The sequence below is a fragment of the Manis pentadactyla genome, chromosome 3, assembly GCF_030020395.1.
Source record: "Manis pentadactyla isolate mManPen7 chromosome 3, mManPen7.hap1, whole genome shotgun sequence".
Classification (NCBI taxonomy): domain Eukaryota; kingdom Metazoa; phylum Chordata; class Mammalia; order Pholidota; family Manidae; genus Manis; species Manis pentadactyla.
Window position 1 is genome coordinate 80,231,802 of NC_080021.1, and position 23,247 is coordinate 80,255,048.

Consider the following 23,247-nt stretch of genomic DNA (forward strand, 5'->3'; position numbering starts at 1 on the left):
ACTCTAGCGGTAGTTTCAGGCCTACTTACATATGCTACTTCTGATCACCGAGTAACATGACTGTCTCCAGTCATCTTGGAGGCCCAAGGAGAGAAAAGGCAAGGGGAGAGGATTCTTCCAGGGTTGGGAGTTGTAAAGCAGGTACAGAAGGCAGTCGATGGACTGGATGTTCTGGAACACTGGCAGGAACAGGCTGTGGTAGCAGGGACCAAGTGAAACCAGAGAGGGCAGGACAGACCAAGAGAAAGCATCAAGAGTGAGAGAAGGAGCAAGGGGGCGAGCAGAGTTAAAGGACACAAAGCTGTGGTCAGCAAGGCCTATTTTCAGGTTCAGATTCACAGAGGTGAGCAGTTTTAAGTAACCATGGCAAGCTGCAAAACATTATGCAAATTTCAGCTTTTATTAGAATGTTATTATAATTTCAGAGAATCTTGATTATACTGTTTAAATATTCTTAATACTTTAATTTTCTCAACCAACATCCCCCTAGATAGTTAATACTTAAAGGTATAGAAAGAGGTGACAATCTAAATCCTGATTCTTCAAAAAATGAATTATAGGGTAATATGGATAATTACTCCCTTAATTTATTTGCTTCGCAAATTCCGATCAATTCAGAATTTAGCTGGTGAGTTTTCTCTCCTCAACTTAACATCAGCTTGTTGTATTAGCACACAATGATCTTTCAGTCTGCAATATCCATGATCTAAAACAGTGATGCGCGGACAGAGAGGAGGAACACAGGTTCTTAACAGCCAAAGCAGACATTACATATACACACAACATGCACTTTTTCATGGACGTGAGCACGATGCACCTTCCCTCTCTGAATGCCAGTCTCTCAAGCAAAATGACACCAAGCTGGGTTACTGAGATTTTTGGTGGAGAGAATATTAGGACCCTGAGGCATCAAAGGCAAATGTAATGATGGCAGCGAGAAGTGACTGCTAAGAAGGGAAAACATATGAAAGATAAATACAAGAGAAATCAAAAAGCGTAGATTACAGCAAGGTTCCTTGAAGTGGTCATGGCCCACAATGGAGGGGGTTAAGGAACTGAGCACTCCATGTACAGTCCTGGAGGTCACACTGGCCCTGCAATTGCCAAGCAAAAGAAGGCATTTATCATTTTCTCCACTAGTGTTACACCTAAGAATTTGTCTGCAGAAAATAATGTGAGATGTATTGAAAACTTATGCACACAAGGCCATTCATCACTGTATTATTTAGAGACTGGAAATAAGCTATATGGCCAAGAAGAGAGTTAGGCTAAATACACCACGATGCTTGCCGACTGGTATTCTAACATATGCAGACATAACATACAAATACATGGGAAACAACCTTTGCACAATAGTAGGTTCTTAAAAGGTAGGGATACAGAACAAAGATCCCAATTCAGTTTATATAATATTATGTATTACATAGTATTACATAGGTTTAAAGAAGAAAAATATCAGAAGGAAATACCTGTTAGTATTCAACGTATTTTAGATGATGTGAACATTAATATTACACCAGAAATAAACTACCATACATTTATATTTGTAACACCTACTTCTTCCACATTCAATCTTTCCAAAGTCTTCTTTCTAGGGGACTTTAACATATTTGGAAGTAAAAAACAGAAGCTGAATTCTACATAAAATGAGAGGCCACTGGAGCTTGTCAAACAATCCTACAGGGATGCAAATAGCAAAATCCAGACTTGCAGAAAACTCTACAGGACAAAACCAAAATCAAACCAAACCAAAAAATCCCATTTCTTCAACAAATTTTAAGAGCAAAAAATAAGAAGGGATAACCTGTAGGTCAAAAGAGATGTAAGAGATATATCAACAGACTGTGGATATAGGCCTTATTGGATTTTGATCATGCAAACTGTTAAGATTAAGAGACATCTGCAGAAACTTGAACACTAACTAAATATTTGATGACATTAAGGCATTATTGTTTTTTTTGGGTGTGATTATCACATTCTGAGTATACCTTTAAAAAGAGTCTGTATCTTTTGGAAATACCAAAAATTTAGGAATGATAGGAAACAATTTTACATTAAAATAGTCTGCAGGTGAAGAGATGCACATGGAGAGGGGCACAGACAAAATAAGACTGGCTCCTGAGTGATAACTATTGAAATTGATAAGGGCATTTAAGGATTCATTCTACTGTTCTACATTTGTGTAACTTTGAGATACTCTATAATACAAAGTTTTTAAAAACCACCTAAATACAGTGCTACACTTAACCTACATAGTAAACCTGTATGTGATGCAGTATAAATTGTGTGGGTGCTCAATAAAAACTGGTTGATAACGGCAAAGCCAGGGGTTATTTACATGCAGTTTATGAAGCTTACAACTTCTGTGAATTAAGGACTGTACGTGAGCATTTCTGAAACCCCAATCCTGCTACAAAGGCTACAGGCCAATCAATGGATCTATGCTACTCTACTGAAGCTGAGTAGTTACTTCTTAGACTTTGAAAGGATGTAAAAGTAATATAACAAATATCCTTAGTAGTCATGACCTTTCAACTGTATAAATTATTTTTTAGAAATATTCCAGGAGAGGGTTAACATTTTGCATAAAACTTGTGCTAAAATCATCTAGCATAAAATGACTGGGTAATTTTCAATTCTAATAAGGGTGGGGAATCAATTAGTCTAGCAAGCTCAAAGAACTGTGTTAGGCTGTGTGGTGGATGAATGTGGTGGCTGATGGAGAAAATGGGCACACACTATGCAAGAGCCAAAGTCACAGAGCAAACAGGTCAGGCACCAGGGGAAAGTGCTGGACTTGGTGATGGGGTAGGGGTACATGTGTGCTTGTCTGTGTGTGAACTGGCAAAGTCTGAGTAAGAACCAAAGAAGACCTCAAGGTCTGTAAGAGAAAGAGGATGGCTGGATGAAGGTGACAGAGTCAAGAGAAGGCTTCAAACCATTTTTGTCTGCAAAACCCTGAATATCTCACTGGCTGAAGAAAAAGAACCTAGAGGTGAACACAGTGCTCTATTCAATGAAGCAGGAAAAGAGATGGTAAGCCTTGGGTAGGAGAGCAGAGCTTCTCAGCAGCCAAGGAAAGAAGGTGTTAGGGTACAAATAAGGGTACTCTTGACAGGGCATACCTGATAGACCCAATTTTCTCAGTAAACTGGGAACAAAGTTATCTAATGTCTTTTACAGATTCTAATTAGAATCTCTATTAGACTATTAGCTATTAATACATCAGTATTAATTATCAGAATGTAACAAATCTGACACTCCTATTTTATTAAATATTAGAATATAAATAAAATGAAAATATTAATTACTTAATACACTAGCTTTGGTCCATTAATAGACTATTAAGACTTAGAAATCCCAGTTCCATGAAAGAACAATTATTGTTATCTTTATTAGCTAGAATTTCATAGAATAGTTAGAAAAAAATCATTTGACCACTCATATGAACCAGGTACTATGCTGAGAATTTTTTCATGCATCATCTCATTTAATACTTAGTTACTTAACTTCTCTGAGCCTCCTTTTCTTCCCCTGTGAATGGGGAATACGCCCAGTACCTGTCTTATGGAGTTATTACAAGGGTTAAAAGGGCCTCAAGGTGGAAGTGGGCTGGGCAGTAAGCAAAGAGTAACCACCTCATTATGTCAGGTGATACTGTTGTTCCAAGAAATGAGGTTAACGTCCTAACTCACTGCCTGACTTACCAGGCAACCCCCCACAGAAGCTGACCAGCTTCCTTGGATCATCTGCAACAAGAGGATAGAACGTGCAGGGGACAGGTGGCCAGAGACTGGCAGTAGGGCAGCAGTGGTGCCAGCTGCATGGTCTGGACAGGTTGAAGGTGGTGAGACAGCTGCCAGCTGGCCCCAAATCCGTTCCCAGCAGTTAGGGAAGTGTGTGCAGCTTCCCCTGCCTGAAGGTACCCCAGCCCAGGTCCACAGAAGTAAAGGGTCTGGAGTTCAGAGGGCCTGGCTTCTTATGGGGAGCAGGAGACAGTGCACGCCAGAGGAGCCAGCCCCTAGAGCTCTGTGCAGGGGAGAAATAGGACCCAAGACTCTGCTTTCCTGTTACCATTTGGGAGGCCTGCAGCTCACAAAACTCCCTGGGGGTTTGCTGTGTGAAAGTAAGGTGGTATCAGGAGAAATAAGACCTAGATCCACGAATAGAGGAAAAGGACATCTCCTTTGTGAGTCAAAGCAAGCTGTGTGCTCAGGGCTGGAACACAAGTGCTAGGACTGTGGGGCACAGAAGTACCACTGAGTCAGGCCTAACAGGATGCTCTCTGGTGAGAACTGGGAGAAGAGAATCCCAAGCAGAAGGGAGCTCAGGAGCCAAGCGCAGGGTGGGGTCAAGTTAGTGTTTCAGGTAACAACCTGAGGTGCCAGCTGAAACAAAGGATTCTTAAAGTGGTTGTGACCTTCAAGATGGTTAAAGGCTTAAGATGGTTGTGACAAACATGTACATGATACTCCAAGAAAGAAAAATCGATGTGAACATATGATAACTTTCAGTATTTTAATTTGGGTAAAAGGGTCAGGTGTGACCTTTGTCTAGAGATCCATCACTGGAGTTTAAGCTACCTTCAGCAGTCAAGGGATGATTTCATGCACAGATGCTATCTGGGAAAACAGAGTCCCGGGACTGGGAAGCACCACGACCAATTCCCAGCTCTGAGTCTCTGCCTGGTAGCTTGAACAGCTTGAACAGGAACTGGGTATCTCTCGACTCCCCAAGCATGGAGTCTTCCCTGCTGTCTCCTCTCGCTGTCCCCGTGCAGCCTTTGCTTGGCCCACGTCTCTCTCTGCGTGGGGGCTTCCATCCCTCCTCCTGCCTCTTTCCCTCCTGGTATGTATAGATGTGTGCGTCTTCCTCTGTGGGCATCTGTACATCTCTCTCCCCCACCACCTAGACATGTGCACACATGCGTCAATTCCTTTCCAATTTCTGTGGTCTGGCTTTGCCAATCAGGGATGTATATATCCCTCTCCCCTCTCATGGCGTGTGTGTGAGGGCTCCTCTCTCACCCTCTCTGCGTACATATGTCTCTTTCTCTCCCTAGGAGTATGTCTTCGTCCCTCTGGGAGTGTCTCTTTCCTGCTGAAGGGGTGTCTTGTGTTATCTTTCCCCCAACTCTGGAAGGGCATCTTCTCCCACCCTCTGGGTGCCTGTGGCTGTATCTAGATCCTTTTCCTCCCCATCCCAGTGTGCCTGGTGTCACTGTGTCTCCCTTCACATCCTGGTGAGTGTTAACTTGCTGCCCCACCTTCTGGGGCTATCCCCTTCCTGCCCTTGACAAGGTGAGTGTCCTTACCCCATCCTGGTGTATGTCTCCTGCCCCCACAACTTTCTGTGTGTGTGTCTCCCCCTACTTCCCATTCTGGGGTCTCTCTTCCAACTTCCACCTTCTAGACATGTTACTCTCTCCCTGCACCCAGTGATCAGTGTCCACAGTGTCCTGTGGAAGTCTGTGTGCACCTTTCCCCCAAGGCCGGGGGGAGACAAACACAGCTGTCTGTGTGACTCTTCCCTGCCTGGCTGTGAGCTGGGAGGGCTGCTTCCTCCTCCTTTCTCTGTCTTTCCCTTGCTTTCTCTCCCCTTCCTCAAGAATGGACATTAAGTTACACATACAGACAGAGATGAAGTGTCTCCAGGGTGAATGTCTTCCATTCCTACTGTAAGTGTAGGTCTGGTGTCTGGGTGTGTTTTTCCCTCTGGGACTCAAGTTTCCCCTGGCTTTGGGTGCTCTGGGTACAGGCATGCTAACTGCCATACATGTCTGTCTGCCGGTCTTTGGAGTATGTGTACTTGTCTCTGCAGCCCCACTGTAAAGCTTGCTTTGGGTGGGGGGTGGGGGTCTGTTCATGCACACTGGGGAGGGCTTAGGCCAAAAAGGGAGCAGGAGGGCATGGGGTGGGTGGAGCGGCGTGGACGGGACAAGCCACTTTGCTGTCTTGCACTTCACAGTTGCTGGCTGCAATTCCTTAGGGCCACACCCAGGCCTCTTCTTGCCAACCTTCCTATGTGGCTCAATGCCACCTGTTATTCCTCGCCTGTGCTCACTTTGGACGACTCTCATCACACAGATCCTAACTGCTGTTCAAAGCTTCCTCCAGCTTCCCGCTACCACATCATCCCTCCAGTCTGCTCCTGAGGAGAGATTGCTCCTCCACAGCTATTTACTGTGTGCCTGGCTCCAGAGAGAGAGGGGAGGAGTCAGGGCTCAGCCCAGCTGTGAAGCTGGGTAACACACAGGGTGGGAGCAGTGCTCCAGCGTAGTGAATAGAGATGGCTCTGCAAGCACAGAGGTGTCACCCCAGAGAGACAAGCAGGCTGGGAACACACCCTGGGGCCCACCTAGCAACTGAGCTGCAAAGGAGCAGGGGAGGGAGGTGAGGAAGGTGTGAGCTAGGAGGTCACTAGTTCCAGGGAGTAGCCTTCTCAAGGTGGCCATGCCCTGGGGACAGGATGGCTTCACCAGCTCTGAGCCCTCTAGCCACATGAAAAGGGCATCACAGGTAAGGATGAGGTGGCAGCCAGCTTGCAAAGGGCACCCCGGGAGTTCTAGCTGCAGTGGGGATGGCTATCCCCTACAGGGGCATAAGAGGTCCAGCAGAGCAGCTCTCTGCCTTGCCTTCCACTGGTTCCCTCTGCCTGGCTGGGTTCCTCCTCCATCAGGGTCCTGTCTGGAAGGACATCCCCCAGGTTGATTCTTGGCTTGCTTCTTCTCATCATTTAGGCCTGAGTTCCTTTGTCAAAGGTCTTCCCTGACCAGCGTCTCTAAGGGTCCCTTCCTGCCCAGCCCCCAACTCTTCATCCTTGCATTCCTTCTTCTTTCCTTCATACCACCTGCCACAAGTCGAGAGAATTCTTATTTACTGTCTGTCTCCTTCGTTCAATCTGACTTAGTGGCTGGCACAGAACCTGGCCCACAGCAGGCACTCTGTAAAGGTTGCTGAATGAATAAGAGATGAGAGGAAAGGCATCCTGTACACAGATGTGAGATGTGTGTATAAAGAGAATAGCAGGCATGGGGGCCCAGAGGAGACATAAAGAATGAGACTTTCTTAGCACCAAGTCACCAGGCCAAGACAATGGCGGAGCGGGAGGTGGCACTCAGGAAAAGAGCAGGGGCCAGAGCGCCCTGGGAACCGTCAGCATGCTGGAGATCAGTGATGGCTAGAATAGGTGCCATCAAAGTGGCAAGAATGTGCCAGAGCAGGGGCAGCAGGGCCAGGAGAACAGGAGAGGCAGGAGTTACAGAAATACATCCAGTACTGAGGACAGGCCGAGTGGGAATGAACTAGAAAAGCAGCCACTGATTTGGTACCTGGGGACTATTGATGGATGGTCTCACACACAGACTCAAAATGGGATAGGGGCAGGATGGGTTAGAGAGAAAGAGGAGTTGGGGGAACAGAGACCAACAGACACCACCCTTTCAGGGAGTTTGGCAAGATGGGAATAGACATGTGAGGAGGAGGTGAGATGAAGGCAAAGGTCTCCTAGGGTACTTTGTTTTCCACAGGGAAAGCACTGGGCATACTGTGCAGTGAAGAGGAAGGGATGGGAAGTAGTGAGCTGGCAGGGTGAATGGGGTGGAGGAGGCCACTGGCCCAGCAGCCCTGTTGTACGTCATGAAAGGACATGGGACCTGGCCTCCCCAACTAGATGAACTAGATGGACTCCCCCTGAGGCTCAGCCAAAGCCCTGTCCCCCAACAGAAAGGCCGGTCACTAACCCAGAGCCATCAAGAAGTAAAGAGGGGATGGGTACAGAGCTGAGCTGCTGGCCTGTCTTCTCTGTGAACCATGCAAGTCATCTGATGAGGGGGCTTAAGGAGGATGCCAACGCTGAGAATCAGTGAGGAGACGACTGAGGAGAGACTGAGGACAGAGACAGCTAAGACAGTGGACCAGGCCACAGGCTCTTTCTGTCATGAGGACCTGACTCTGGACTTTGGTGTGGCATTTTTGCAACAGCATAAAAACTCTTTGGTGAGGGTACATCCTGGCCCTGGTGTCCTCCCAGCCTCACTTGCCATCACTCCGCTCACTTTGACTCCACACTCCAGTGGCAGACCAGGACAGGCACAAGTTACACTCAAGAATGCCCATCTTTCCCTTGTCCTTAGTAGCCTGTCCTCATTCCTGCTCTGAAAATACAATTCGCCTTCTGTTAGTAACTACTTTTTCCTCTACACACCCACTTTGTTTTATGTCTTTACAGTAGAAGCACTAAACCTACGACAGATTCCAAATGAATGTAGAAAAGGTGGTTTCACAACCAGGGGCCTGAAAGAATGCTAAAGCCTCTAATAAAATAACTGAGGTCTGAATTGCTAGTTTTAGGGATGTTGAGAGTCTGAGATGCTGATCATCTAATCCAAGCAGCTATGACAAAGAAGCCTTTGAAAACAAATGTCTAGAATTTGCTAGTGAGAGTGGCCTAGTGACAGAGACCTGAGTTACGTGCGCAGCAGCGGACCACTTCAAATCTGGATTGACATTTCTGTAACTTTAGTCTCACACTCACGGGCTCAAGTTATTCTTCATTCTGAATGGACTTAATTTTCCTAACTCCTCCTCCCCTGCTTGAAAAGCTTGCAATGCCTGGGGCAGAGAGTGTAAATTCCTTAGGCTGGCAAGTAAGGGTGTTCACAAGCAGGCCTCAGCATACCTTCCTAGTCTCACCTTGCACCACTCCCTCACAAACCCCCCTCTCTAGTCTAACTGGTCTTGGTGGCCATGAACAAGCACATTTCTGCCTCCTAACCCCCTGCTGCAATCGTTCATTTTATCTGCATGTCCTCTCTTCTTTCTGCCTATCCCTAACTCACACCCTGTTTAAAGCCCACCTCAAGTTCTACCTCTCCTTCCCTTGAATACCTATAATTTTTCTGTCTGCACCATTATTTTGGTATTTAAAAATATACTGCTTTGTGACTGCTTCCAAAAGGCATAGAAGACAAGGAAAAAGTTGAAGGCAAATAAAACACCCTAAGACTGGCAGGAAGTACCCTTACCCCCTCTGGCTCCCATTTGGAATAAGAAAAAAGAAATTTCACAAAGAAGATGGGTTAAGATGGGACTTAAAGGACAGGTAAGATGTGGACAGCACTGCAGAGACACTGAAAAAACACAAACAAATGAGTCACAGTTAGAGGTGGGGGTGTATCTCTAACCTCCCAAAACCTATGGAGACAAGGCCATGAGTAACAAAATAAGAGATTTTGAACTTCACTTGGAATTCTGGAGTAATTGGGATGACACCATATACAGTATTAAATTCTTTCAATTCTCCTAAATGGTAAGATCATCAGTGACATTTCTACCCTGGAAACCTAATATCTACAATCAACCAAACTAAATAATATTTTCAGTTGTTAACAACACAGAATCATATCATCTACTGAAATAAAACCATTCAAAAATTCAAAAAGAGATGCTCATTATATTAAATCAGATGGCTTTGCTGTAAATGTTTTTAAAGCAAAAACTGATGAAACTGCACCTATTACAAGATCATTAAATCCAGTAAACACAGTTTAGGTTTACATCTTTAGTAAATTTATAGATTTTTCTCTCAATTCCTTATATACAGCTTAAATATAAGTATACATGCAGCATTTTTAACTTGTTACTCAGTGTCAACTTTATGGCCAAAAATTTTATTTTTACAACAAATTTTTAAACTATATTAACTTCAGTACGGATATAATATAGGTTTACACTAGCAAATCAATGTATAATAACTAGCTTCTATGCCCTGTCCACCCTAAAGACTCAGTCATAAGTAGCAGCATTCCAGATTCAGAAATAATTTTTGTTTCTTGCATACACAGTGCCGGCATGTCCCATCTCAAAGGATTGCTGTGAGAATGGAATGACACACTATAGGCAAAAGCAAAGACTGCAATCCAGCCAAAGTATTTTATGGCTGACGCACAGTTATTAATACTCAAAATATTTTGGGTGATATAATTTAAAAGTCATGTTGGCTAATGAGTCAGGGAATAATTTTAACCAATCAAGTTGTTTCTTTTCCTTTTAAACAAAAACAGTCTCTTTTTTTGTGCTCATTTTTGGTTTTGCTTTTACTAGGAAGAACTTTTAACTAAAACTTAGCTAAAATAAAAAAACCTTACAAAGGTTCTTACTGTTAAAGGAGCAAACCTCTGCATTCTTACTTGATCAATTTCAAGCTATATTTAAAATTCTAGTCTGATTCCATCTTATTTCAGTCAAGTGAGAGATGACACAGATATTTTACCTTTAAAAATGCCCAAATTTCATTTTTGGCAGTTGCATACCATAGTTCTGAACTGTGTAACTTCTGAAATTCTACATCTAGTATATCATTAGATATGGAAACATAGTATACTAAAATATCTTAAACATATGTTGTAATATGTATGCTTATTGTCCAGAAGTGGTTTTGGATGTTATCGCTTGATAAAAAGCACAGAAAAGTAGTGCATACAGTACAGAGGCACTGCCATACACAGGGTGGCAGCACTGAGAACAAAATATGTGCAAACGGCAGAACGCTTGGAGTGGCCAGTGCAGACCTCCAAGAGTGTCTGAAATCTGATTATGAAAACACTCCTTAGACATACGAGTATTTTGGTTTTAATTAAGAAATTCCTTTTAATCCTGGCAGAGGTATCATGCATTTTAGAAAAGCTCTTAGGAGTCAGCCTCTGAATGTGATCAATTACACTTTTCTCAAAACTGCTTTTCTTATTCTTCCTACACTGGCTGATAAAAGGTGAACTGAGCGTGATTAAATTTAAACACTACATCAGACTCGATGTTTATATAGAGCAATAATATCCCTAGTATATATAGTTAATTTTTGTTTTAGATTTATTTAAACTAAAAATAACAAATACAAAAACAGTTCATCCATTCCTCCCCCGCACTCCAATTGCCTCTGGCAACCAGCAATCTGTTCTCTGTATCCGTAAGCGTAGCTTTTGTTTTTAGATTCCATATAAGAGATATTACAGTATTTGTCTATCTCTGTTCACTTAGCATAATGTCAAGGTCCATCGATGTTTTCACAAATGGCAAATTTTATTCTTTTTTATAGCTAAGTAATATTCCATTTGTATATTTATCCATTCATCTACTAATGACACTTAGGTTGCTTTCATATCTTGGCTACTGTAAACAGTGCTGCATATATCTTTCCCAATCGTGATTTTAGTTTTGGGGAGGTAAAGTCCCAGAAATGGAATTATAGAACATGTGTGTGTATGTGTATATATATATATATCTCAAAGATATATGTATCTCAAAGTGTCTTTATACATTCATTCATCAAGGGAACTTTAGGTAGCTTCCATATATTGTCTATTGTGAATAATACTGCAAATATAGGGTGTATATATTTTTTCAAGTTAGTTTTTTCATTTTCTTTGGATAAATACCCTGAAGTGGAATGCTGGATCATATCGTAGTGTTATCTTTAATTTTTTAAGGATCCCTCATACTGTTTTCCATAGTGATTGCACCAGTTTATGTTCCCATAAACAGTGCACAAGGATTCCCTTGTCTTTACATCTTTGACAACAGTTGTTACTTCTAGTCTTTTTTATAATAGCCAACCTAACAGATGTGAAGTGACATCTCATTGTGGTTTTGATTTGCATTTCCCTGATGATTAATGATGTAGAGCATCTTTTCATCTACCAGCTGGTTATGTGTATGTCTTCTTTGGAAAAATGTCTATTCAGATCATTTACCCATATTTTAAACTGGATGTTTGCCTTTTTGTTATTGAGTTGTATGAGTTCTTTATAAATTTGGGCCATTAGCCCTTATCAGATATATGACTTTCAAATTATTTTCTTCCATTCAGGCAACTGCCTTTTCATTTTGTTGACAATATCCTTTGCTACGCACAAGCTTTTTAGTTTGATATAGTCCCACTTCTTTTTGCTATTGTTGCATGTTAAAAAAAACAAACACCAAGACTTACGTTAAAGACCTTACTACCTTTTTTCTTTTAATTCTATGTTTGATGTCTATGTTCATTTTTAATCCATTTGAGTTAATTTTTATGTGTGGTGTAAGATAGCGGTCCAGTTTCATTCTTTTGATGTGGCTGTTCAATTTTCCCAGCATGATTTATTGAAGACTGTGCATTCCCCATTGTATGTTGTTGCCTCCTTTGTTGTGAATTGTCCATATATGTGTGGACTTATTTCTGGACTCTCTATTCTGTTCCACTGAACTATGTGTCTGTCTTTGCCAGTACCATACTGTTTTGATTACTACAGCTTTGAAGTATTGTTTGATATCTGGTAGGTGTTAACCTTCAGCTTTGTTCTTCTTTCTCCAGATTGCTTTAGCTATTTGGCATCTTCTGTGGTTCTAAACACAATTTTGGATTTTTTGTTCTAGTTCTGTGAAAAATGACACTGGTATTTTGATGGGGATAGCAATTAATCTGTAGATTGCTTTAGCTAGTGTGGCCGTTTTAACAATATTCTTTCAATTCATGAGCACCGAATACCTTTCCACATATTTTTGTCTCCTTCAACTTTTCTCATTAACATTTTGTAGTTTTTAACATACAAGTCTTTCACCTCTTTGATTAAATTTATTCCTAGGTATTTCTTAATGAATTTATAAAGGGGACTATTGTCTTAATTTCTATTTATGATAGTATGATTAGTATGTAGAAATGCAACAGATTTGTGTGTTGATTTTGTATTTTGCAACTTTACATAATTCGTTTTTGACTTCTGACAGTTTTTTGATGACAACTTTAGGCTTTTTTATATATAATACTATGTCATATGCAAATAGTGAGTTTTACTTCTTTTCCAATATGGATGTCTTTGATTTCTTTTTCTTGCCTAATTCTGCATCTAGGACTTCCAATACTATGTCAAGTAAAACTAGCAGGAGTAGACATCCTTGTCTTTCTCTGGATCTTAGAAGCAAAGCTTTTAGCTTTTCACTTTTCAGTGTGATGTTAGCTATGAGCTTGTCATGTACAGACTTTATTATGTTGAGGTAGTTTTTATCATACCTCTATGCCTTCTTTTTGAGAAGTTGTATTGTAAATGGATGCTGAATTTTTTCAAAAGCCCTTCCTGCATCTACTGATGGAATCTTATGATCTTTATCCTTCATTTTGTTAATGTAGTGTATCATATTGATTGATTTACAAATATTGTATCATGCTTACATCCCTGGAATAAATTCCCCTTGATCATGTATGATCCTTTTAATATACTACTGTACTTGGTTTGTTAATATTTTATTGAGGATTTTTGCATCTATGTTCATCAATATTGACCTTAAATTTTCTTTTCTTGTGGCATCTTTGTCTGGTTTTGGTTATCAGGGTAATGCTGGCTTGGTAAAATGAGTTTGGAAGAGTTCCTTCTACTAGTTTTTGGAAGAGTTTGAGAAGGATTGGTATTAATTCTTCTTCAAATATTTAGTAGAGTTTGCCAATGAAGTCATCTGGTCCTAGACTTTAGTTTGTTGGGAGGTTTTTGATTACTGATTCAATATCCTTAGTAGTTATCAGTCTGTTCAGGATTTTCTATTTCATCATGATGCACTTTTGATAGGTTGTATGAATTTCCCCTTTTCTTCCAGGTTGTTGAAATTGTTGAGAGTAGTCTCTTATGACATCTTGTTATTTCTATGGTATCAGTTGCAACATCTCTTTTCATTTCTGACTTTTTTATTTGAGTCTTCTTTTTTTCTTGTTGAGTCTAGCTAAAAGCTCATCAATATTTTTTTACCTTTTCAAAGAATGGCTCTTAGTTTCACTGACCTTTTCTATTGTTTTTTTAGTTTCTATTTCATTTATTTCTATGATCTTTGTTATTTCTTCTATCAACTTTGGTCTATGTTCTTTTCTAATTCCTTCAGGTATGAAGTTGGGTGTATTTGAACAAGAAGATATAATGTTTATAAACATTTATGCAACCAACATAGGAGCACCTAAGTATACAAAACAAATATTAAAAGACCTAAAGGGAGACACAGACAGCAATACAATAATAGTAGGAGACTTTAATATCCCACTTATATCAATAGATAGATAACTGAGACAGAAAATCAATAAGGAAACAATGGCCTTTTACAACATGTTAGACCAGATGGGTTTAAGAGATAGTTACAGAACATTCCAATGAAAAGCAATAGAATATACATTCTTCTCAAGTGCACATGGAACATTTTCCAAGACAGATCATGTGTTAGGCCAAAAAACAAATCTTAATAAATTTAAGAAGACTGAAATCATATCCAGTACCTCTTCTGATTCCCAATGGTATGAAACTGGAAATTAATTTATAATAAAACTGGAAAATTCACAAATTGTGGAGACTAAATAACATGTTACTGAACAACCAATGGATCAAAGGAGAAATCAAAAGAGAAATAAGAAAATACCTTGAGACAAATGTAAATGTAAATGTAACATACCAAAATTTATGGGATGGAGCAAAAGTAGTTCTACACAGGAGGTTCATAGTGATAAATGCCTACCTCAAGAAACAAGAGAAGTCTAGTATATATTTGAAAAAATAACCCAAGCTATGATTAAAAGTGCTTCAAGATAGGAACTTCTTTTAAGAATAACATGATCTTGGGAACAGGAATGCTGTTAAAATAACTGTCTTAATTAGGTGATAATGTCCAAAATGAAAGACTTTTAAGGAAAACATCTGTAACAATGTTTTAAAAAACTAAAATATCTCTAAGAGTATAAAATGGGTAATGAATAAATATTTCATTACAATGGACATTCAACTGATGCAAATAAAAACAGTACTAACCCATTTGTCACCATTTTTCTTTAAAACTGTAATAATTGACTATATTATGATTTTTGAAGTACTTTTGCCCATGTATATGAAAAATGTTTTCATAAATTGTCAAAGGATATGTGTTTAGGAACTTCTACAAACTGTGAGACATTTGTGTGTGTTCACTTTGTTTACAAACTTTTAGGCATACACAAATAGATTCAGGTATAATAACAACTGCTAATTAAAATTCCCTATATTTCAGCAGTACATCAATTTATCCAGTTCAATATTAAAATCCTTTTATGTGTAATTAAATCTATTACCTGATAACTAATTTTTTGATTTATGATATTTTTATGTAGTATCTTTTAAAATGTGATGTACACCAATTATTGCTAAGGCTTAACTATCTTTTACATTTTTTTCTTAAAAGTAAATTAGAGCAAATTACAATAAAAGCTAAATCTGATACATGTACTGCACACAGGGCATAGTTAAGTCAATTATTTATTTCCATGACAGTAGCTTTGAGGATGCTCAGACATTAGGAGACAGATAAAGAAAAGCATAAAATACCACTAACTGCTGTTAGAAATGTCTCTGTACTCAAAGGCACTTTTTTTCTTGAAGCATTTTTAACTCTTCAAATAAGAACCTAGGGCTGCTTCCACCACTCTTGGTATAATTAACCTACCTATTTTCTTACATGCCAAATTCTATTTTAGTGCTGAAACACTGTGCATTTTGAATAGTGATTTGCAAATAAAATACCATTAATATTAGAAGAGAAAAATAACCAAGATTGAAATTTTACCCAAGTAAATCATCTCAGACAATAACAAATTAGAAAAACACATGAAAAATATTTTATCATATTTACTTAGAAAATAACCTTAGAAGTATAAGGAAAGCAAATTAATGTTTGTGGTGTAGCTTATAATCAGATATACTAACATATTAATATTTATTTTTAGAGTTATAATAGGTTATATGCAAATATAAAGTGCTAACTCTCACAACCTGCAAACTTAGGACAAATTTAATTTTAAAGTATGGGAGCTAATGTCTCTTCTTTGGGATGGAAAAGTTAAAGAAATTGTATTTAGGAAATGCAAAGAGCTTAAGAAAGGTAATCTTATATGAAACAATATTTTCATTTAACTGTTTAAAGTTCATAAAAATAAAACAACTCTTTTAGGATATGATAAAAAGTTATTTGGGCTCTATGTAATCCCAGCATTAAGACAATACAATAAAATAAAATCAAGTTATTGAGAAAATCTAGCAGACTAAACTTCAACTTGTAGTATTTTGAACCTGGATATTCAAACTACCTTAAGCTTCCAGGTTCAATTTTTAAAAATTCTCCTGATTAAGAACAATTCAATCAACTTATTTCTAATGTATCTTCAAGTGAACAAAAACGATAAAAACACTTTCCAAGTTTGCCTTTTAGCCAAAGGGGCTAAATTCCTTACACACTAAGTGATTTCTAGTTTGCCTCCAAAAATGTTTCTCAAAATTAAAAGCTCTAATGTCCAATTATTGACTTAAAAGATGTAATTTTAAAAAAACATCAGATGGTTGTTCTTTAGTTGTAGCACTTAATCTGAGATTTAATATCCCATATTCATAAACTAAAAGACAGGATATCATAATCAATATGTACATGTGCAACTCCAATATTGGTTTAAGACAATAATTTAAATATTTAATAATTGAATGTTTAAAATGGGTCTCTCACTCCCATAAAAGGTAGAGTTCAAGATTCTGCAATGGCAGATCATCCCTCACAATCTGCAAAGAAAAGAAGCCTCCTTTACTCCCAACATTTTCTAACACTAAAGGAAACTTCTATTGGGAAATAACACTATGACAGATCTAGATTCTCCTTCAGAAATTCAATTGTTAATTGATATATGGGAAATAAAATTAAATTCCTCTACTCATCAGCAAACACCTAAAAGCATTCTAGAAATAAGGAACTTTGTTGGTAAATGTTCTTATCTTTACCTTGTGAAAAGCTTTTTAAATTTTATTAAAATCTGAAAGAATGGTTTAAATTGCCCTAAAAAAAGTCCACAGAGTACACTGTTCTTAGGCTAAGGTTTTAAAATTTATTTCACTAACTGAACGGAAAGTTTTAAACTTTCTGATAAAGAATGAAGAAAACAATTTTCAGTAGTTTCTAAGATGTTTCAGAGCACTTCACTTAGGTACACATTTAAAATAATCTTTAAAATCTTTTTAAAAAATAGCAGAAAATAAATTTTCCTCATTTAAAAATATAGAATTCCAAATAACTACTACAAATTATTCTTAGAACTTAATTTAATTTAATTTAATTTAAATCTAAGAAGATATGGAGGAAAGGCTTTGGGGGAAATCTATTTTTAAAAGTTTATCAGAAAGCTAGCAATTTGTATTAAAAATATTATCTAATAGATTCCTCCAATTGCCACTCTCATTTTGGGGGGTTAATTAATCATTTTTCTTTATAGTTAGTTATTCTGTATTTACATAAGTCAAATTTTAAATTTACCATGGATATTACTTTATTCTGAAATTTTCATCTAGCCAGTTCTTTCTCATCACTTTTGGACATTTTAGTCCATATTTATGTTCCTGTTACACACTTCCATTATTTATAACTCTTATTTTTAAAAGGCATCAAAAAAGAACATTATTGCTTTGTAACACCTTCATGTTTCTAGGTTTTCTATGTTTTTGGATTAGGAAAAGTTTTCACTTAAAAAAATGCAAGGGAACACTTCAAGCAAATTGCTTATCCTATTGACCTAGGACATAATTACCTAAGTTCATTCATTCTACATATGTACACACATTTCTTAGGTAGTCATCTCAAATTCTGAACACACACTGAGGTTACTTTTAATAACATGATTCTGCAGTAACTCTGCTTACAAGACATCCAGGGACTTTTAAATACTAGTAATTTTAATGCAGTATCACACCACTTCACTTTTTCACAATGAGATATTATTTCTGTTTCATAAAAATGGGTTTTTGTTTCATGAGAAGCATTAAAAAAGCAAAAACCTTAACAGCTTCACAACAACAAACAACAATACACACACAAAACAAACAAACCAAACATTTACAAAAAAAATATACCAAAGCACCCTTGGTAGTTCCATGCCACCATATCTTTGTCAATACCACCCTGGAAAGAGGAAGCATGGACAGGTGAACTAATTGAGTAGAATGTAAACCACTGGGCAGCAGGCCAAGTGATTTAAAAGGAACAATCAAATCACACCTCTATAATAATTTCTACTAGGCTTTCATACATGTACACTTCTCATAACTTCAAATATTAATAATTATACACCAATACTTTTATAAAATATTATAACCTAAAATTTTTCATTTTACTTCTCAAATTAAATTTACTAATGAGATATAAAAGTTACCCTGATATAAATGATAAGTAGTAACAAAGTAGTTGTCAGATTCAGACATTTCAAAAAAATTTGGCACTGAAATAAATACAAAAAGTAAAAATCAGTTACCTCCAAAGTGGTCTTATTGTAAAATGGAAAAGAATTCCCATGCATGAATTCTACAATCATTGTTAACTTTACAGTTCATCAATCCGATGTACCCTGCCCTCACATTTAACTTATTTGTAAATACTTATCTAAGGCTACCTAAACACTTACTATTGGTTAAATATGCTGCATACATTAATTTCTGTTAAAAATTAAAGAAATTAAAGGTTCATTTTTGTTTTTTTGCAGTGACTGATATATTTTCCAAGTGACTGATGTATTTTCCAAGTATTCCATGTTTCAGAAAAGGTGTTTATCAGGTTCTTAAAACATTTTTAAAAAATGGCTCAAGGGAAAATTTATAGCCCTTTTACCTTTAACATATTCACTATCTTGGATTTTGTGGAACAGATTAAGTTGTTTTTTCCTTCTTCTGAAACTCCTCCCTTACTCAAATAACCAAAGATTCTAAGATGTTATCAATATAAAAAGAAAAAAATTGTGTATTTCCTATACATTTGGAAACACATCAAAAAGAACAAGTATTCCAGGCACTGGAAGAAGTAAAGCTATTCAGTAAAACTTGTTTTTTCATTTTCTTGGGTGTGTGGTATGTGTGTGTGTATATAGAAACAGGCAATTTTTCATATATTCTAGTTTTCCAAAGAACAGGATTCTAAATAAAAAATATTACAACATTTCTAGGAAGAAACAATATTTGATACATAGTTGAAGAGGCAAATGATTATTGAAACAAAATTTCAAAGACAGCTATAGATATATGTTTTAGCTATCTGGCTTTTCAAACGGCAAAGACAGGAGCATTACATTTAATTTAGTAAATAGTAATTTCATCCTCAGAAGGGGAAATTTCCATAATTACAAACCAAAATGTATACAGTAACAACCAGGATTATGTTTAAAATGAAGGGAAAAGAAACCCCACCCTTGTATCATATTAAAACACAGAGAGTATTCTTAAAAATTTTAAACTATATTGATAAAAGCAAATTCACTGATTTATTTAGCTGTAAGAAACGTGTTTATTAAAATATGTTGGTTATAATGAATATAAAATATAGAATTTTATTGGTACTAGACCACACTTATAAATCTTCTGCCATAGCAGCTAAATTCCTTATAGAATTTTAAATAGCAAAATTAGCCATATAAATTGCAAATAAAATCTCAATCTATGAAGTTTCTCTAATTTTAACTGAAATAAAGTTTCTGAGTATATAATATCCTTATATTATTTTTGTAAATTGGTAAAATTTAATAGTAACTTCAGAAAAAGGATGTTAAACAGGTAGTATTTCTAAGGCATCAAAAAAGCCAATACAGCCAATTCAAATTAGTTATGTCCTGTGCCCTATCTAAATAACACTCTCTAAGGAATTATACATTTTATTCTTGCGCACACTCAGTGCTTTTTCTAATTCACACAAGTAGCTAGTTGTGTAAAACCCACACATGAAGAAAGTTTTATATCACCCTTTGTGAAAGAGAAAAAAAAATCACAATACCAGCACTTTGATTTAGGCTAACAATAAACTAATCATAACTTGAAATGTCCAGACCTGAATAACTCGATGGTCTAATATAACTGGAAGAAATGCCTTTTTCTTCACTTCTATAGAAACTGAATTTATTGACACTAGTACTTGGTTTGTCAAAGTGGCAACTATTCAAGATGTAAAAGTCTCATTTATTTTGAACACATAGCTTATTCCTGACTACTTATAGTCAATGTAACTGTCTTGAGCCAAAACACAGTGAATATAAAAATGTAAGATAAATTTCTAAGGTTTAAGTATGAATGACATTCTGAAACCTCTGGACTGAAGATTATTTGGGGGAGGGGTAAGTTTCTTCTCTCCATTGACAGTTTAATCATTTTCCAATCAATGTGCATTTAATAGTGGCTTACGGGAATAATTTCTTAATGAGTTCTTAAAAAGCTGTGATTGCTTCCAAAATCAGAAACCACAAGATGATGTACTCAAACACTACACCAATGCAGTGCTATTATGGAGGTATTTACAGAAAGGTGCAGGTAAGAGCTCAGATGTGAACCCATGTTAACATACAATGGACTTCAAAATAATAATTTACACAGTATGACATGAAAAAATATTCTGTATAAGAAGTCTAAAATCCCAGCTCTAATTTTTAAATCCATTTTTACAAATCATAAAAACAGAGGAAAATAGGCATTTATTTCAGAAAACCCATATACCTGTGGAAAATGGAACACAAGTAAATTCTAGTCAAGATCAATCTTAACTTCAAATAAAGTACAATGTACATGTTTTAAATTTTGAAAATATTGTGAAAAAGCAAACCATTAGAGTCTATAATAGCTTATGATCAGCAAACATTCCTGTTAAAAATACAAATTCATCTTAAAAGATGCAAATTGATAGGTCTCAGGTTTCTAAAATCTTTTAATTTCAAAGGTGCAGAGTTACAGCACATCTATAGGATGGGCTTTAAAATTGGGCATACGTAAACTTTTCCATGGGGTTGGTGCATGTGCTTTTTTTCCCTTAAAGAAATGCCTACTGCTTATAGTGTGAAAGAATCTCCACCACTCTTGTCTGCAGTTTTCAACCAGAAGTCCTCAATGTACCTCAAGCCAAATTGAGTATTATTAGGTCTTTCACAGCTTTTACAAAATGGCTGTAAAATCACATTATGGGCATACACAGCTCTTTGATCTCACTGCACAGAATTCATAACTGTTCAATAATGCTATATCATTACACCATACACCTTAAACTATTTCCATTTTTCCACAATTCCTTCCAAAATCAGCTTCAAAAGCAAAGAAATGTAACATGAAAAGTTCCTGGGAGGCTTGTTACACAAAAGAACAGCTTGGATGCAAACTAGTCTACACCATATCCATCTTTTGTTGAGTTTGTTTATCCCTCCTTTCCCTCCATCACACCTAAACGTGGGTTCACTTGAATAATGGAAAGAGAAGGCTCTTCCATCACCACACCCTCCCAGCACCTCTGCTTTTGGTCCTCAGACAGTGATTCTGTGTAGGTGATGAAAATCCTAAGAAAAGAGAAGCTGTCCCTTTAAAATGCCCTGCTCTGTCCCATATCCCACGTGGAACCAACATCAGCAGCACTTTCCCATTAACTTCAGTGTGATGCAAGAGACACCATCCTTTTCTATACATAAACCCAGAAAACCTCAGCTTAACATTCTTTAGTGAGGATGAACAGGTGAAGCACACGGGTCAGGAAGGGAGAAAGTAAGCAACTCCCCACCCTCCCCAAAAGATGCTCCAGTAGTGCTCTCCAGCCTCTGTGTGCACATCACCTCCCTACCCCTCCTCTATGGAGCTTAGTTTAAAGAAAGGAGGGAGCCACTAACAAAACCTGAAACATAAATGCGACGAAAATGCAATCTAAAGCCGGAAAGGTTTATTCTTCCAATCACACATATTAACTCTATTAAGAAAATGGCATCGCTTTTTTTCCACCAAAAAAAAAGAGCCGCAAAGATCATTAAGAGAGAGTTATAAAAAAGCAAATATAGTGTTTATCTTATCTCAGATCAGTCCACATTACCAATAAGTTTAGCAGTTTCTGCACTACCACCTCCCCCCTCCCTCCCCCTCCTTCTCTTGCATCGGATTTTCACATTTTCTCATTGTCGGTTGAGTTATAAAAGGCTTTTGCCCTTCGAAAGTTTTAAAAAATAAATAAATATTAACTCCTTGGTCCCTGCAAAGTCAAAATGGACTTCAGGGGAAAGGCGGTTCATACTTTTACCTTCAGCGAGAAAAGGGGGAGCATCCCGGATTTTTAGGGATTTTTTGCGATTTTTAAAAAATTTTTATTTGGTTATATGCCTGAGTTCTCCCTCCATTTTGGTTGTTTATGATACTGACAACAAGCTGTCCCTGCTCTGTGCAGATCTCCTGCTTTCATTTAGCACCCCCTCCCCCTACCACCCCCCCCCCCCCGTCGCAGCCACACATCCAGGGCTCACACCTCCCCGCAGACCCCGCACCCCGACCCCGACTCGCCCACCTGAGGAAAGGGCAAAAACAAATTCATTTCTCCAAAAAAGAAAACCTCTTTTGAAAAAGGGGCAAAGTTACCCCAAGTCACTCAAAGTGCCCCCCAAATATTGCCGACTGCGGGTTTCCGCCAGGCCCTTTGGGAAGCCACCTTCCCCTGGGATGTTTTGGTGGAAAATGCGGAGAGTTTACTCTCAAAACTGAATTTATATTAATTTTTCCCTTATTTTTCGGGTCTCTAATGTCTTCCGCTCTCGCTGCCGCCGCTGCCGCTGTCACAATATTCACAGCACCAGAGAGGAGGAGGAGGAGGAGGAGGAAAACTTTTCAAACTTTCCAGACCCTGAATAAAGGTTTTTTTTTTTCCCACCGACCTCACCTTCGGGTCTCCAGCCGCATCGCCCCCTGCCCTGTCAGAAGCGACTTCGGGAGTCCTCACAACCCCGCTGAATTATTTTATTTTATTTTTTTATTATTATTTTTCTCTCTGGGGTCCTGAGCAGGGGCTGAGAGTAGCACAAACTTTTCCTCCTCCTGCCGCCGCCGCCGCTCCTCTGCCCCCTCGGCTAGTCCCATAATTTAAATAACCCTGATATTTCTCCCGCTAAACGCCTCTCCGCCGCCCCGGACCCCGGGAGAACTCACCGCGGGGCTTTAACATCCTCCCTCCGGCCCGTCCGCCGCCTTTACACGGCCCGCGGAATTTCTAATAATTTTTTTCTCATATTTCGGGCTGGACGCGGCGGGCCTGGAAATTGTTTCCTTACGCCTCTTTCCAGCAGCCATTGTAGTGTATGCGCTGCCCCTGCAGCCCAACTTGCAGCTGCCGCCGCCGCCGCCGCCGCCGCCGCCGACGTCGCGCCCACCACCGCCTCCCCCGGCTTGCTCAGCCACCGCCCCCGCCTCCC

At 38.4% G+C, this 23,247-nt stretch overlaps 1 protein-coding gene across 4 annotated transcripts in view; it reads right to left on the reverse strand.

Moving 5' to 3' along the window:
* The window catches only part of PLAG1 (PLAG1 zinc finger), a 67,890-nt gene that overhangs the window by 26,664 nt on the left and 17,979 nt on the right, over nt 1–23,247 (reverse strand). For 2 of the 4 annotated variants that reach the window (XM_036878940.2, XM_036878942.2), the window contains exon 1: nt 22,985–23,182. The exons of the other annotated variants lie outside the window; for them this stretch is intronic. The gene's annotated coding sequence lies outside the window, so the exon portion shown is untranslated. Of the gene's footprint in view, nt 1–22,984; nt 23,183–23,247 lie in introns of those variants that run through there. 4 annotated transcript variants of the gene reach the window in all.